This window comes from Cavia porcellus, unplaced genomic scaffold (assembly GCF_034190915.1).
Source record: "Cavia porcellus strain 051 isolate PalLab524CR breed Dunkin Hartley unplaced genomic scaffold, mCavPor4.1 scaffold_17, whole genome shotgun sequence".
In the NCBI taxonomy this organism is placed as follows: domain Eukaryota; kingdom Metazoa; phylum Chordata; class Mammalia; order Rodentia; family Caviidae; genus Cavia; species Cavia porcellus.
Window position 1 is genome coordinate 21,625,923 of NW_026947500.1, and position 16,726 is coordinate 21,642,648.

Genomic DNA, 16,726 nt, shown 5'->3' on the forward strand with positions numbered 1-16,726 from the left:
TTTGTTTGGAGATGGAGATGCAGCTCAGTGACAGAGTGCCTGACCAGCATAGTCAAATCCCCGATTCTGTCCCCAGCACTACCAAAAAGTGAAAATATATGAATGAAAATATATTTGCATCAGGCCCAAGTGTTCCTTGGTCAAGTCCGGTTCCACCTTCCCAAGTAGCCCCAGGGAGGCGCTTCATCTTCCAGACGTGTATGTGCCCCTAAATGCCCATGGGGACTTTATGGTGCTTTAGGGTGAATATTCTGCTTCATATACATGGTATGCTATCGGCTGATGAATTGTCTTTTTCATTTAAAAATGACATCTTGGGATGAAAAATTGCTCCACATCTTTAGTCATCTGGGAAATGCAAATCAAAAGTACGCTGAGATTCCATCTCACCCCAGTCAGAATGGCTATCATCAAGAGTACAAAACCAGTGAATGCTGGCAAGGAGACAGGGGAAAGGAACTCTTCTGCACTGTTGGTGGGAATGTAAATTAGTACGGCCACTATGCAAATCATGCACTAATTTAAAAATAAAGACATTTCAGGGATCCGTTCATGTGAAAGAACTCTGATACCTTCCTCCTGAGCCTTCTGAAATAGAATCATGGAGAGGGCTTGTCCTCAGTACTCACATTTTTAAACAACCTTGGATCAAAAAAAAAATTTTAAATTGCATTTAAGGACTGGAGGTGTAGCTCAAGAGCAGAAAGCTTGCCTAATATGTGCAAAGCCCCTGAGTTGAAGTCCTGAGCTGAAGCCTTAGTGAAACAAAACAAAACAAAACAAAAAAATCGCATCTCTATGGAGCTGGTATGTAGCTTAGTGGTAGAATGCTCACCTCGTAGGTTTAAGATCCTGGATTCAATCCCAAATTTGAAAAAAAAAAATGCACCTGCACTGAATTTGTGCAGATCTTTGTTCTTGTCATTATTCCCTAAACAATATAAATAAAATAAGTATTTACATTACATTTATACAGCATTCGGTATTGTAAGCAATCTATACATGATTTAAAGAGCAGGATGGGATTGCGTAAGTTATATATAAATACTGCAGAGCTATTTCATACAAGGAATCTGAGTGTCTTCATATTTTGTTATCCTTCTGACTGACCGGGTCCTGGAACAGACCTCCACACTCTTCCACAGACACCAGGGGGTGACGGGTCATGAAACTGAGCAGCACTGGGCAGGCTTTCCACCCACCTATCCAGTTTCTGCACTAGCTTTCTCCCCCGGATAGACCGGCATTCCTTCACCAGGCTGGGTCCTCCAGGAGGTGCCAGCTGTAGACTTAGGTAGAGATAGAGGAACATGCCTGCGGTGGCCCATCAGTGCCCACTCCCTAGCACCTATCAAAATCCCCCAGCCTCGCTGTCAGGTGGCCCGGGGTAAAGACATATTCAAGACCACAACCACTCGTCAGGGACTTCTCTCCCCACCAACACCAGAGGCTGGCGGCCCTGTCTGCACCTCCTGAGAAGACAGCACAGAGCGGTGAATTGGATGTGGAGCTTAGAGCTAGCTGACTTAGATTCAGCCCAAAACACTTATTTCCTGTGTATCTTTGGGCACGTTCCTGAACCTCTTTTTTTTTTCTTTCTTTCTTTCTTTGCTTCCTTTCTTCTTTCTTCTTTCTCTTTCTTTCTTCCTTCTCTCTCTCTCTCTCTCTCTCTCTCTCTCTCTCTCTCTGTCTCTCTGTGTCCCTGTCTGTCTATCTCTCTCTCACTCTCTCCCCTACGGAAATAGAACTCAGGAACTTGGGCTTGCCAAGTAGGCCCTTGTGCCAGCAAGCTATATTCTTGGGTCCTCCCGAGCCTTTTTAAGCCTCAGTTTCCACTCAGGAAACATTTCTCTCATGTTAGCGATCTCCCAGAGTGCCCACGTATGCAAGGAGCTAAAAAGGATACTTGGTCTCAGGATGACATCCTGAGCTATTGCCCTAGCAGGACGGTTCAAGGTTAAGCAGCTGAGGGGTCACCCCTGAGGGTGATTCAGACAGAGGCAATCCAAGACAGAGGGATGTGAGCCAGTACAGCCCCCTGAGGTCAGGGCAGGGGGAAGAGTTCAGAAAATCCATACTGGGATGACCCCAGGAACACTCTCTGTCTCTGTCTCTGTCTCTGTCTCTGTCTCTGTCTCTGTCTCTCTGTCTCTCTGTCTCTCTCTCTCTGTCTCTCTGTCTCTCTCTCTGTCTCTCTCTGTCTCTCTCTGTCTCTCTCTCTCTGTCTCTCTCTCTCTCTCTCTCTCTCTCTCTCTCTCTCTCTCTCTCTGGGCTCCTAACAGCCACACTGCAGGCTAACGATGCTGGGCTGAGGGCACCTCACACTCTTTTTTCCTGTTTCTATCTCAAGGCTCCCCTCTCCTCTGCCCTCTTTCCTCCAGTCTTTGGATATATCACACTGTTGTGCTTTGAAGGATAGGAAAGCAGAAAAAAATGAAAAATAATCAAAGCTCCAGTGAGAAAAGAGAAAGAAGGTCCTTTTTCCAAATTTAGAATTTTTCAAATTAGCGCTAGATCTTAATTTTTGATTGAGGGGAGAGTGATACATCAGAGTGGCTATGAAAGCTGGCTTTGGAGGCTACAGAACTTTGAGGGCAAGCAGTGCAGGTTCCCTTCTCAGCCTCAGTTTCCGCACATGTCACACCTCCTCGGGCAATGGTTCTGACGGGCACACATTAAGGGCTTCACAAACAGATCCTGCTATGATTTTTCTCTGACCATCCCTGTTGTCTATTCAGCATGCCAATCTGTGATTTGCCTCAACAGCCAATTTCTTAAACTCACTCTTTCTTTCTGTCTTTCTTTCTTTCTTTTGAGTGAAAGGAACAAAAGAAGCAAAATGACCCATAACCATGTTAGTATGATTTGAATGTGAGCATTCAAAGTTTATTTAATTCCCAATTTTTTTGTTTTAATTCACTTTCATTTTAATTTTTCACTTCAATTCATCCAATCCCCAAAGCTCATATTACTGTTATTTGGTGGTCAGGCCTTTGGAGATAATTGGGGTTAGATGAGGTCCTAAAGGTAGAGTCTTCTTGGTGGCATTGCTGGCTTTATAAGAAGAGGAAGAGAGACTCAAGCTGGCAGGCTCGCTCTGGGTCACGGATGACATCTGTCTTTCATGATGCAGCAAGAGGCCTCCATCAGATGCCAGGCTGGGCTCTGGGCTCTTCCCAGTCTCCAGAGCCAGGAGCTATACAACCATCTATACTTTGTAGATTACCCAGCCTGTGGCATTCAGTTTTAGCAACAGAAAATGAACAGACGCACACCATAGGCTACAAACAGCATAAGCAGTTTGCAGTTAAGCAAAAATCACCAAGGCCTATGGAACATCTGCAGTCAGCATGAGCAGTAGTTTCACTGTCGCAGTACCTTCTAATATCCTCCCTGACTCTCTAGGAATACTAGAAAGTAACAACGACTCTAGGACATACAACTCTCCACATAAGCCTATTAGACTGAATACAACACTACTTCCATTTAATGCACAGGGAAATGGGTGCTGACTCAATGTTTAGACCTCAAGCTCTCAACCTCTGTTCTAGGATTTTTTTCCCCATATGCATGTACTCTGCTGATTATAGGATGGAGACAACGCTTTCATAATGGAAACAGAGATAGATAACTTGGTGGCATAAACAGGAAATGGCTCATCATCCCTATGCCACCCTTGAGCCATAGGTAAATCAGCATTCTGGACCCCTTTTCTTAATTTGTGAAATGGGGCAAACCACACCCCACTGAGCCAGAAAGCAGGTAACGTGATGTATGTAAATTATAAGCCATCCCACAAACAACACAATGCACGTAAATTGTAAACACTCCATACATATGAGACTTGCCAAACCCCTCGGCAAAAGAGTGAAACAAGAAAATTGGATACCATGAAGTATCTCAGTGAACGCCTGCTGAATCCACAAAAGAAATCCACACTTACAACAGTGATGCTTCTGGATCTCAAAGTCGGGACCAGGGTGAAGCATTGAAACCTGAGCTGCTCCCACAGGCTGCCTGTGACCAGCAGCAATGTTTCAGTGCTTGTTAAAATCATAGACCCCTGGACCTCAATGCCCGTAGTCCCTCGGTGTGGGGCTTGGGTATCTACCTATTAATGAGGACTCAAGGTGACGGGGACATGCACAGTTAGATCTGAGCAGAGTGCTTCTCAGGTGACCCAATCCAGTATACTGAGTCATAACTGCTGCTTTGGGTCACTGCTGCCAGGTAACTTAGCATCACAACTATTACAGGCCCAAAAGTGTCTTGGAGTCCAAATCTGACCCAGTGTGAAAGTGAGACATTGCTAAGTATGCGACCAGACACTATGGTTAGGACACATGTCCTCTCAAAGGCCCACATGGGGAAGGTGTGATGGCCAGACTCTGATGCTTTAAGAGGTGGGAGCTTAGTAGGAGGGAGGTAAGCCCCTGGGGAGCGTCTTTGGAAAGATATCAGAGATGTTAGGCCTTTCCTGTCTTTGCTTCCTGCCTGCCATGCAGCAAGCAGCTTCCTCCACCACATGCTCCACCATGATTTGCTGCCTCACTGCAGGCCCAAAGCAACAGAGTATGTACTGAAACTTTCAAAACTGTGATCTAAAACAAACCTTTCCTTTCTTTAAGTTGATTGTCTCAGCTATTTTGCTGTAGTTGTAGAAAGCTGGCTAGTCCACTAGGGCAGTTGGGTTGGAGGTCATGTACTATTAGACACTGGACTGAGCTTAGCTGAGCAGTGGGGGGAAGTGGGGACAGCTAGTGGGAGACACTGATTCACTGTTAGAACAGCTGTGACTGGGCCCTTAGCTGATGACACATGGCTAAAGATCATACTGAGAGTTGAGCAAGATCACACACATAAAACACACAGTAAGTGGTCAATTAGCCTCTGTGACCACCATCATTACCTTTATCATAGCCTCCAGGTGTCCAGGTTGGGCTAGATACACACATATCTGTATGAGTGAACTTCTCTTCCCCTTCCTGTCTCCCCACGTTGAGCAAGAGGTCAGGAAGGGGCATTTAAATGTTTTAAAACAAGCCCTTTGATTACTCATAGAAAATTCCTATAGTCAATAGGGAACCTCAGAGGAAAATTGGGGTACTGTTTTGTGCCTTCCAGGCCTCTGCTAATGCTGACCCCATCATCAAAGGGGTCGTGGTAAACCAACTGCAAACCGAATGAAATCAGTTTCTAAAATGAGAAGTGATTCAGAGTGCATAGCAGCTCATTAAAAAAAAAAAAAAAAAAAAAAAAGCATTTGCTAATGAGTGCAGAAAATTCCAGTAAATAAGAGAGACTCGCTCTGTGACAGTCCCGGAGTCACACATTTGCAGCTCCCACAAATTTGCAGCAGCGAGCAGCGAGAGAATAAAAATGTCCAGAGCTGGTTGTTCCCTGATGCACAGACAGGATAATCTCGAAGAAACATTTTACGGTGCATCGCTTGAAGAAAAGTGCATTAGTCTTTCCTGAAAAAAAAATTTGGTTGACCTTGAAAATAAAAAGCATTCATGAGAAGTATGAGCAGAAGTTTTCATTATTCCTTAAGCCCTCACTTCAGAGAGACAAAAAAAAAAAAAAAAAAAAAAAAAATCCCACCCTCCACTGCAGCTCCACAATGCCAAGTTGCCAAGCAGCTGATCTTTTATGGCGGGTCACCATGGAGACTGATGTAAACAAAATCATAAATCCCATTACCCTGCTAAATACTGGGTCTGGGTTAGAAAGAGAGCAAAAAAGCTGCTTTTCAGGTTAAAAGAGATAATATAGAATGGTGAGTGGCAGGATTTTAAGCAGAGTAACTTGTCATGGGTGAGACTATAATTAATGTACCTCTTCTTTTTTTATTTTCTTCCTCTCTCTTTCAGTGGATGGTGGCCTTGGTTCTCCTGTATCAAGGAAAGCAATGCTAGGTGGAAGAATCATTTCCGACTGAAAACTTCACTTCAGTGCCTCAGGGCCCTGGCTCAGCAACCCAAGCAAGACCCTTCCCATTTTGCTGCCAAGTGGACTTCTGCTAGCACCCGTTCAGCTACTCTAGTCAAGGTCACACAGGACACAGAGCCTAGAAGGAGGCACTGGGAAACAACTTTCCTTACTTACATGCATTTGAGACAAAAGAGAAAGATGATCTTTGGGGGACCCATCTCTACTGGACCCAGGATGAGGATACCTTATTCAGTGTCGCACAGTTAAGAAATGGAAAAATTAAATGGATTAAGACACAGTATAGTTCCCACCAGGATGGACCGGTGGCCTGTAAGACCCCCTCTTCAAAGTAGATGACAAATCTCATGTCAGGGACGTTGACAGCTCCCATCCCGGTGTGCGGGGAGTTTAGCAATGGGTTGTACAGGCCTATTCCTCCTGGCTGTCGACAACAGAGGCACACCACGACTCTCCAGAGGGTGCCAGCCAGCCCATGAGCCAACTCCAGACCTGTAAAATGAGAATTCCTGGGGCCCAAGTCTTGGTCATTCTAAAAAGCAGGCCAGGGATTGAGAATCGCTGGACTCAAAACTTTATATCCAGACACCTGTCAACCTTTTTGACTTTGTCCTGGTAAGAAAGTAGTAAGTATGACCATTGGAAAGGCACTGTGGGTCCTTCCTGAGTGTGGGCAGCCAGCCGGTCTGAAACCCTGGCCCCAATACCAGCAATATCTTACCCGACTCTTATTCCTTCCAGTAAATCCAACATACTGGTCATTATCTTTGCCCCAGTTCCAGGGTTCCAACAGGCAGATCTAGCACATCACAAAACCTAATGCCCACCGGTCCCATCGTGACAAGGAAGCAAGGAAAGCCAGGTGAATGGAGACCAGGACACACAGGCCCCATCCAAAGGGGCAGAAGCTCTCCATTTGGATAGATGCACCCTGTGAGAAAGGGTGGCTGCCAGCACTGCCACGCATCTGCAGCGCCTACATCCAGATCCTTTCCTTCATCCCTTGCCCCACACTCCTCCTCAGGCACCTGTGGAATGTGACACCATTCTGACAATGGTACCACAGATCCACATGTCCACCCCACCCCCGGGGAGCTTTCATCCATCCACAGACCTGAACAAGGGAGGGAACCTCTTCTAGCTCCTGGAAGATCTTAAACAAGCATTCCATGGCCTTGCTTCACTAGGGAAGGAATTCCAAGAAATAACCAGTGTGGGGTGTAAAGACAGAAGGGAAGGCAATGAAGGAGGGTTTCCAAAACAGTTGTTTCAGAGGACGGCCCCAGTGCAGCAGGAAGTCACCCAGCCAAGAGGCCCCAAGATGAGCCAGTTACCTAACCCTCAGTCCATCATGGGGGAGGGGGGCCTGCTCTGGGACTTTGACCCTAGAGCCTTTCTGGCTGGCTCAGGAGTCAGGTCAAGTGTCTTCCAGACTAGAAAGACTCTCACTGGGGTTTGCAAGGGGCATCCTCACTGACACAGAGGACACTGCTAGAGAGATGTGGGCAGGGAACCAAAACACCAGTGCCCAAACCAGAAAGCCAAGTAAGTAGCTCTCCACAGGAGACACAGCTTAGGGAGCTTCGGGTAGTACAGGATGGAGGACAAGTCAAAACAACAGAGGAGTTGGAATTGGTGGGGTCAGCAGTCAAAATGTGTGTGGCCTCCCCAGGCTGACTGATGGTTCAAGCTTCTAAACTCGCCTTTCTCTGGCTTCTTGGGTGGGCTTCCCCAGGGGCCCAGGATGCTGCACCTGAGAGAAGAGAGGGGAAAACTGACAAACAGCCAAATGTGTCTCTGTCTCTGTCTCTCTCTCTCTCTCTTTCTCTCTCTCTCTGTGTGTCTTTCTGTCTCTGTCTCTGTCTCTGTCTGTCTCTGTCTCTCTCTCTCTCTATCTCTCTCTCTCTGTCTCTATTTCTATCTCTCTGCTTTCTACTCCCTACCCACAACCTTTGAAAAAGCCAATTCCTCTTCCCAGAATGCTCCAGCTAGGGCAGGAGCCAGAATGGCCAGAGGTAGCCACAAGTCATTAGTGCAGGAGCAGCGGGGACCCCCTAGGAGACTGCAAACTCGAAGCAAGAAGTGCATGGTAAGACAGGACGAAACATGTAAGGATTTTATTAGGAGAAATGCCTGACTGGAGACAGGAGGAAAGCTGGAGGAGGCTGGGGAGCCGGCAGAGGGGAAGCTGCTCTGACCCCAAGCCAGGGCAGAATAGGGAGGAGGGCTGGGTGACATTGTCATGCCGCGGAGAGAGGCTCGGCCAGGCTGCTAGGAGTCCTCAAGCCAGAGTCAGCTCTCAGGTGCTCTGGCACCGAGGGTGGCAGCCCAGAGCCATTGGCTGGAAGCTCGTCCTCGGCACAGATGCTGTAACTGTACCATCACTGATCAGCTGATTTAGAGTCCAGCAGAGGAGGCCTTTGGTCAGTTATGCTTGCCTTCACCCCAGTGGCCAATGATTAGAAATATTGAAAAGGCACTTGGACCCCCATCATCTGGGGAGTGAGGGGGTCACATCATTTTAATGCAGAATTAAAGGGAAGAAGAAAGGATAATTTGGTGCACTATGGGACGAGTAACAATTTTTTTCCTTAACCTTTTGTGTAATGTTGAGTTCCTTTCTAATGAGCATCAGTTGCTTCTATAACTGGAGGCAGGGAGTCGGGTAACTACCATGCACACCCTATTCCATGGTGACTGTGAAGCCAGTGGGTCCAACACCAAGGGCCCACCCTGAGTGGGACCCCCATGCGCAGCCTGAATGTTTCCACATCCCCAGCCACATGGAGTGGGCCCGCATCATGGTATGATTCAAGATCCAGGCCCCCTCAGGGTCAATGGGAGGCCACCCCTGGCCTCCCTCCCTCTGCTTCCCCTGGGAACACCAACTTCATAAACCCCTTGCACGAAAATCCTTGGCTTGGGCTCAACTTCCAGAAAACCCAACCTAGGACAAGGAGAGTTTTTTCATTCTTGCAGACTATCGAGACATTATTCTCAGGTTTATTGCCCTTGGTCTGCTCTACAGTTTATTTGTGCAATGAAGCAACTGCTTAACTTTCACATTCCCATGCCTACTTCTTGAAATCAAAGTTCGCTTTGTGTTAAGAGTGGCAAATTCAAATTTTCCTGGAATAAGACAATTAACTTCCTTATGGGAGGCCAACCTGGTATAGACCAAAGTAACCCAGGAACAAGCACCTCATCTAAAAAGGAGTGGCATTTTTAGAACATCCTCAAAATTCAGATTTTCTTATGAGATCTCCCAAGTTTTAGATGTTGGCTCAGATTTTGCTAAAAACGCTGCCTGGGCCAAGCAAAACATGTCTGTGAGTGAATTTGGCCCAGGGGTTGCCATTTCTAGGCTTTTGTTTTCTTGAACAACTTGATAAAAAGAAAAAAAAAATGATTCCCTCTTCCACCAGCTCCCACATGCATGCTGATAAAGGAGATCCTTCTTTGTCATTGTCTCTTCCCGCCCCAAAAGTGACTAAAAACTTTGGGGGACACGGACAGCCTGATCCTCATGAGAGGGATCCAAGGTAAAACTCCATCTCCTTTCCAAGGTGGGTTGAGGGTCACGCTGACCCCAAGATTGAACTCTTTTTTTAACCACAGTGCTACAGATTGGGTATGATTTGGGTATGGTATAGTATGGTATGTCCCCAAGAACTCCATGTGCTGGAATAAGGGTCCCAGTGGTGTGTTTGGGTGGTGGAATTTTGAACAGTGTGAGCATAAAAGGTTAATTAGGTTATGGGATCACAGGGGCCCCACCCTCAGATGGGATTAATGCCAATCTTTTGAGCAAACTCCCACCAAAACGAGACATTAGGAGGGAGCATGGCCTTTCCACTTGAGTCTCAGTTCTGCACATGACAACTTGCTCATGACAATTCTCACTTTCCTCTGCCACAGTGATGCTGTCTGCTACAAGGTCCCCAGCAGAGTTGAGCAACACTGGTGTTATGGTCCAGAATTTGCAGAACTATAAACTGATTACAACTGTTTTCTTTATAAAGCACTAAGCCTCAGACATTTTGTTGTAGCAATAGAAAACAGACTAGCACATACACTGTGGACCGATGAAGGTTGTTCTTATGGACTCAAAGTAGCCCAGGACTCGATACCAGTCTTCCAGGTGAGAGGATCTGCCTCTTGCCGTGAGTAGAGATGTGACCTGGGCTTTCAGAAAAGAAGTGGACACCAGCCTTGTGCCGGCTGTGGGGGTGGCTGGGTTCTTCTTGGAAAATGAATCAGTTAACAGGCTGCAAACCAGGGGAGAAAATTCACAAGACATTCTTTCCCTGGGCCATTTGGCTCTTTGAATCATTTGACAGTTATTCGTGGAGCATCTTCCTTACTGGAAATACCATTTTTAAAAATCATTCTTTTTTATGCAGTGCAGTATGATATTTCAGTTATGCATACATTATGTACTAATTCATCAGGGTAATCAGCATATCCGTCTCACCTTAATAACTTACCATTTCTCTGTAGTGAGATCAAAGTCCTCTCTTCTTGGACAGAGGGGAGATGGAGGGCTTGGGGAGGGAAAATAAAAAAAGAATTGTTATATATATGGACCAACTCCCCACGATGAATATAACCACTGTGTACTACAAATATGTATTAATTAATAAACATTTTTAGAAATGTTTTTTAAAATCCTCTCTTCTAGCTATTCTGAAATATGAGCTACAGTACTATCAAGTATTGTCTCCCTGCTGTGCAGCTGAATGCTAAGGCTCACTTCTGCACTCTGACAAGCCCTTTGGACCTACTGACCAGTCTCTCCTGTCTCCCTTCCCCTCTTTCCTCCCTGACTTCTGAAAGCCACCATGCTGCTCTCCACTCCTGTGAGGTCAACACCTTAAGCGGCCACATGTGAGTCAGCTCACACTCATCTTCCTGTGTGTATGGCTGATTGCACTAAACAGATGCCCTCTTGTTCACCCTCATTGTCACAAGCAACAGGATTTCGGTCTTTTTATGGCTACATAGTTGGAATATGATTTCTGCATGAAGATCTGGAAAGAGAAGGGAGTGAGCCATCCTGAGCCTTTGGGAGAAAGCCTATTCCACAAAGGGGAGGAGGCACAGAGTTGAGGATCTCCTGGATACCTCAGGGGCCCAGGGCTCCAGAGAGCCACAGGAGGTGAGCAGAAGGACCTCCAGCCTGGGTGCTGCATGCATGTCGGAGCAGGATCTTGTCTGACTGGTGGGGCACATCTAATAAACATTCTAACTGCTGCGTTCTGGCCACTTATAGGGAACAGAGGAAGAGGGTCAAGTTTAAACAGAAAGATCTCTTAGGAAGTTACTTAGGAGAACTGCCTTTGGCAGCACATATACTAAAAACTGGAAGCTACTGAAAAGCCCCAGGGAGACGTGGTGGCCTGAGCTGGTGATGTCACTCTGTGGGAGCTTGTCGCCTTCTCTTAAGTGCATAGTGAGTACAGACCAGGTGATTTTCTGAAAGACTGAGCACAGAGAAAAAGACTAGGAGATATCAGAATGACTCTGGAGTCTGGCCTGAAAAATAGAAGTGATAGAGTTTCTATTTATCAAGGTGCAAAGGAGGAATTGTTGGGAGGGGTAAGCGTCAGTACAATTTCAGACAAGTGTATTAGGTGGTAACTACTGAGGTGACCACTGGGTAAGAAATCAGAGTTTGAGGACCAGTGTGAGCTCAGCATGTGCGGGACCCCCGGTTCGAACCCCAGCAGGGGAGAATCAGAGACAGAAACAGCCCAGGAGAAACCCTGACTGGAGACAGATACATTCTCAGTCTTCAGGATCAAGAGGAGATCTGCAGACAGATGGAATCAGCTGAAAAGTAAGTGAACAAAAAAAGATGTGTGAAAGGTCCGAGAGGAAAGGCCAGATGCAAGGTCTCAAGGCAGCTCCGAAAAGTTGCACACACACCAGCTTGCAATACCCTCTGTCTTCCTGAAAGTAAGACCTAGCAAGAAAATAAGCCACCTGGAAAATGAGAGATCAGAAACACTAGCCCTGGCTGGCTGTCCTTGCCTTACCTGGCTTACAGAGAAGCCACAGAGCAGAACAGTGACCACTGGTGAGGCAAGGACAGGCTGAAAGGGTTGGCATTTTTTTAAAATCGGTACCAGGGATTGAACTCACAACTGTGTGCTTGCAAGGCAGGCGTTTATGCCGCTGAGCTAAATCCCCAGTCCCAGGGTTAGCATTTTTGATCTCCAGTTTTGGGGGCTGATTATTTTCCAGTGAGGTCTTGTTTTCAGGGGAACACGGTCCTTTCTAACGAATCCACAGCCAGGGTGTCCAACACACAATGTCCTATCTTCCCATCCCCACCCACAATAGTTATTTCACGGTTTACATGAACCGTGAACTGCACACTCGTGTTCCTGGTGGCTTCGTTTCATCCCTCCCCTCCCTGCCAAGCAAATATTCTTCCATGGCAGCTGCTCAGCCTCAGAAATTATTCATAAATTCTTTATACACAACTCCATCATATGGGTTCTTCAAGAAAAACTCTATGGTAGATGTACTTAGGTTAACTGGGGACTCCTCAAGACGGTCTGGCTCCAAAGGGGTACAGAGCATCATTCCTTTCGTGAATTGAGCTAACAGAACAAAGGGCATGAACGTCACTAGACTACACCCGTGAGATTTTGTAGCAATATTGCCACAAAACATAACATCCCCCAAGTCGGCATTTATAACAATAAACAATTATTTTGAGCTCACGCGTGCGCATTGGCTGGCTTCAGACAGGGCGTAGCTCTAGGCACAGGTCTAATTCAGATCTGCTGCTCATCTTTCCTTTTTTTTTTTTTTTTTTTTTTTTCCTTCTGAGAGGAACAGATGATCCAAAACCTGTTCTCAGGGTGGTCCACATAGTTTGTGAGACAGAACGCGTAGACGGCTTTTGCCTTGAGCCTGACTTAAAGCGCCAAGAACCTTTGTGCTGTTGAATGTTTCCAGATAAGCGCGGGAGGTCAGAGGTGCCCAGCTTTCTGCGGAGAGAGTTGGATTTCTGCGAAGTGCTGTAGACTGCTAGGCTGGGATAAGTGAAATAGGAAAACCACTCAGGGTATCCTTTCCTTGTTATTAATATAATTTTTTCTCACCCAGGTTCTACAAACAGAGACCTTAATGAAATTGGCTCTGGACATTTCGCACCCGAGCGTTTTGCTGATTTGACCCTGTAACGGCAGGATTAGAAGGACCCATTTATTCTGGCCAGTTCTGCAAATTCTTCCGGTTTCATAATTCAATCAAAGATCATAGTCAATGGAATGAAAGGCTGCTCAGGGAAAAGCCAAAGGCAAAGGGCAACAGAAAATAAGGGGAACCAAAGACTGAAATTTTATGTATGCCGTGTATCGGTTTGGCAGGGAACCAAACAGGAGAGAAAAAAAACTTTCCTTTCTGAGCTGGTGTATTTTTATATCACCAAAGCATTGCATGGTCAGCCCCAGCTCCGCAGATTCTTTTCATAGAAGATCCAGACTAAGGGGAAGCCAGGGTGCAAGTTGCATGCACCAGAAACAGCTGTGGAGGAAAAGTAGTCAGTGGCTTACTGACCCGGGGGATGTCCACCTCCTCAGATGTCCCCCAGATACCTCCAGTCGTTAATCCAGAGGAGAACAGCATTCTTCTTGTCAAGGTCTCTGGGCAAACATGATCATTTGGAGCATGTGTTTCGGAGAAATCAGGGTTGAAATTCTGAAACTGCTGCTTACTACCTGTGTGGCCTTGGACACATTATATAACCTCTCTGAGCCCCAGAGCATACAATGTGAGACATATGACACTTTCCTCTTAGCGGTGTGGGGCAGATTAAAGGAATGGTGGTGGGGTGGACAGAATTTACATAATGCTCAGCATATCCTGAAGGCTCTAGTAGAGTTTATTATGACTAGAAGATTCTGAAGGAAACATTATACAACTATACAAATTCCTCTAGTCTCCAGCCTCCCCCTGCACATTGGAACTAAAACACAGCATGCATTTGCTATCTTCACAAATACCAAGCGATCTATTCTACCTACCTGTCTGAACCTAGCCACATCTGCCCAAAGGATGCCCCCAAGGCTGGTGGAAATGATCCACCTACAGTCAGGCTGGACAGGGGTACAGACACCTGCCTGCTCATTGAACCTGAAAAACAGCAGCCTGTGGACTGGGTCCCCCATTGTATTAGTCAGGTTTTACTAGAGAAACAGATATAAGATATTAAAATATATAAGAAATTACACGTTACAGATTGGCATCCGATGGTCAGCCACAGAGTCAGATGAGGAAGCGTGCAGAGGGGATCTGCATGCTGGAGGCTGAAGCATTCAGCCTGAGGTCTGGAGTTCACTGCAGTGTTCCATCCAAGTCTGTATCAGGAGGCTGACGGGTCTGTGATGGAAGGCAGAAGCCAAAGAGTCTGCACAGGAAGCCAGGAAACAACATCCAAGCTGAAGGCGAAGACTGCAGCTCCTCCAAAGAACAGAACCCTGTCTGTCCTTTCTCCTTCCCTTTGATACCACCCAGGCAATGAGCCACCCTAGGGTGGGTCTTCTACACCCTAGGTTGTGGAATTGCTAAATTTAGGTAAGCTTGTAAGTTAAGCTCCTCAAATTGACAAAATTAATCAACCACTACACCCACCAAATGCATGTTTAGAACATCCTCTCTGGCTTTCCCCTGGCCACTGAAGTCTCCTCACCATAGAGGGGAAAGTCTACCAGCCCAAGATGGGTCCATCAAGAACTCAGAGACTTGATTCAGACCCCTCTCTAGGTGTCTGGGACTCCAGGTTTCCCTGTCCAAAAGCCCACATGGCATATGAAGCCCCTTTTCTTGATCTCTAAAGGAGGACACCCAGTAAGATGCCAGGAAGGTATTTACCAAACAATTAGTTGTTGGAGTCTGTCGATTAGAAATATTGAGACATAGGCAAGTGGATCACTTGTTTATTCTTGCTTCAAGTTCTCCAAATACGAGCAGCAGATCTGTCACCTAATAAATCCCAGGATCTCAGTGAACATTGACTGGACCCTGGCATTTCTCCCCCTCATTCTCTTCGAAGTCTATGGGTGCAGAAACTACAGCTTGCTTAAGCTCCCAAAAACCGAAGTCCCCAGAAGTCCCCAGAGGGACAGTGCCAGACCCTCTTTGGTGCACTAATTCCATTGACTACTGATGTCAGCGGGCCCGGGAAGAACCCCAGAGTTCCCAGAAACTTTGGGTTACTGCTTCACCCTCCACACCAGGGCCCAGTCAGGAGACTGGCAGATTCTATTTCCCCAAGACACCTTCTACTACATTTCCCTTCTCTCATACTCTCCCTGAGCCTTGTTATTTCATCAAGAGGCAGCATTCAACTGGGTGTGGGAATTCCTTCCTGTCAGCCCCTCTTCTCTGTGAACCAGGATGAGGACCTCATTGAATTCCCACTCAGGTCCCATGGATTTCTCCAGCAAGCAAATGCCACCACCCTTTGGCCCCACACCAGGCTCCAAGACAGGCTACACACAGGGCTGGCCTACTGTGTCTTCGAGGGTTTCAGGCTTGGTCAGGCAAGTCCAAGACTGATCATGCAGGAAGGAGCCCGGATCAAAACCCCGGGCCCTCCTAGACTTGCAGACAGCTAGAAGGAGGAACGTACATCAAAACACTGGCAGGAGCTTTCAGCCCTCTCACTCAAGTCAAGCGAGTGCAGGACGTGGTTCTGTGGGGGAAAACGGGTTGGATTCCTGGATGCCTTGTTTCCCTTTGTGCCTCTCTAACAGGTCCCATCAGCCTGGCCATCACCTATTTACGCTGGACTAGAAGTGGTGTGGCCTCAGGCGCAAATCACAGCAGCAAACGCCTGCCAAGACCCAGGCAGAGATGTGACGGACTGGCTGGAAGGCTGCTGAGGAGCTGGAACTCGGGGCCCTGCTACAGGACAATGGCCAGCTCCTTGACACTAAGGGAGAAATGTCAACTGATTTTGCCAAGTGTTTTCACCACCTCACCAAGAAAGCAGCAATTCACATTTTTGCATAGAGACTTCTAGCTTTACAATACTGACAGCCAGCTGGGCATGGTGGCACAAACCTATAATCCCAGCACTCGGGAGGCTGAGACAAGAGGATCACTATGGATGCAAGACAAGACTGAACCATGTAGCAAGACCCTATCTCAAAAATACCAAGAATATAATTAGCCAAAGTAAGACAATGGATGCCACATACAGATTCTGGAATCTTACTGCTTCTGCTTCTGCAGGCTGACTTTCAGCTGCCAGCAGTTGCTTCTCTGACCTTGGGAAGGCCTCTCTGCCTATGTGCAGCCTGGGATTTCCAGGGCAGGAGCATCTCCCAAGAGAGGTCCTCAGTGCAGCCTGGGATTTCCAGGGCAGGAGCATCTCCCAAGAGAGGTCCTCAGTACTGGATACATCGATGCCCCAGGACCCTCGGCCAGGCTGAGGCAATGCTGAGATGCATGCTCCACTTCGCTTCTCAGCTCTTTCCACTCGACAAAGCACCTTCACCCCTAGCTTTGACCCTCAGCCTTTCGTCCTTCTCCCTCTCGAACACCCATCCATCCTCCTTAACTAGCGTTTCATAGATGTCTGGCCTTGATTTGGAGGATTGCACTGTCTGCTCATTGCCATCAAAGCCAATCCTCACTGCCTCTTGCCCTATCAATGGCATTTTCCAGAGTGAGTTCAACAACTTTTCATCACTGTCATCAAAATAACGGGGTGGGGGAGGTTTCTGTCCATCGTCACCTAGCTCGGTGGCTTCTG

The 16,726-nt window shown here is 46.9% G+C and overlaps 1 long non-coding RNA gene across 1 annotated transcript in view; it reads right to left on the reverse strand.

Annotated features, from left to right (window-relative positions):
• The window catches only part of LOC134471189 (uncharacterized), a 68,652-nt gene that overhangs the window by 26,907 nt on the left and 25,019 nt on the right, over window positions 1–16,726 (reverse strand). The window contains exon 3 of the long non-coding RNA XR_010040497.1: window positions 10,440–10,496. This is a non-coding gene — a long non-coding RNA (uncharacterized LOC134471189). The remainder of the gene's footprint in view (window positions 1–10,439; window positions 10,497–16,726) is intronic.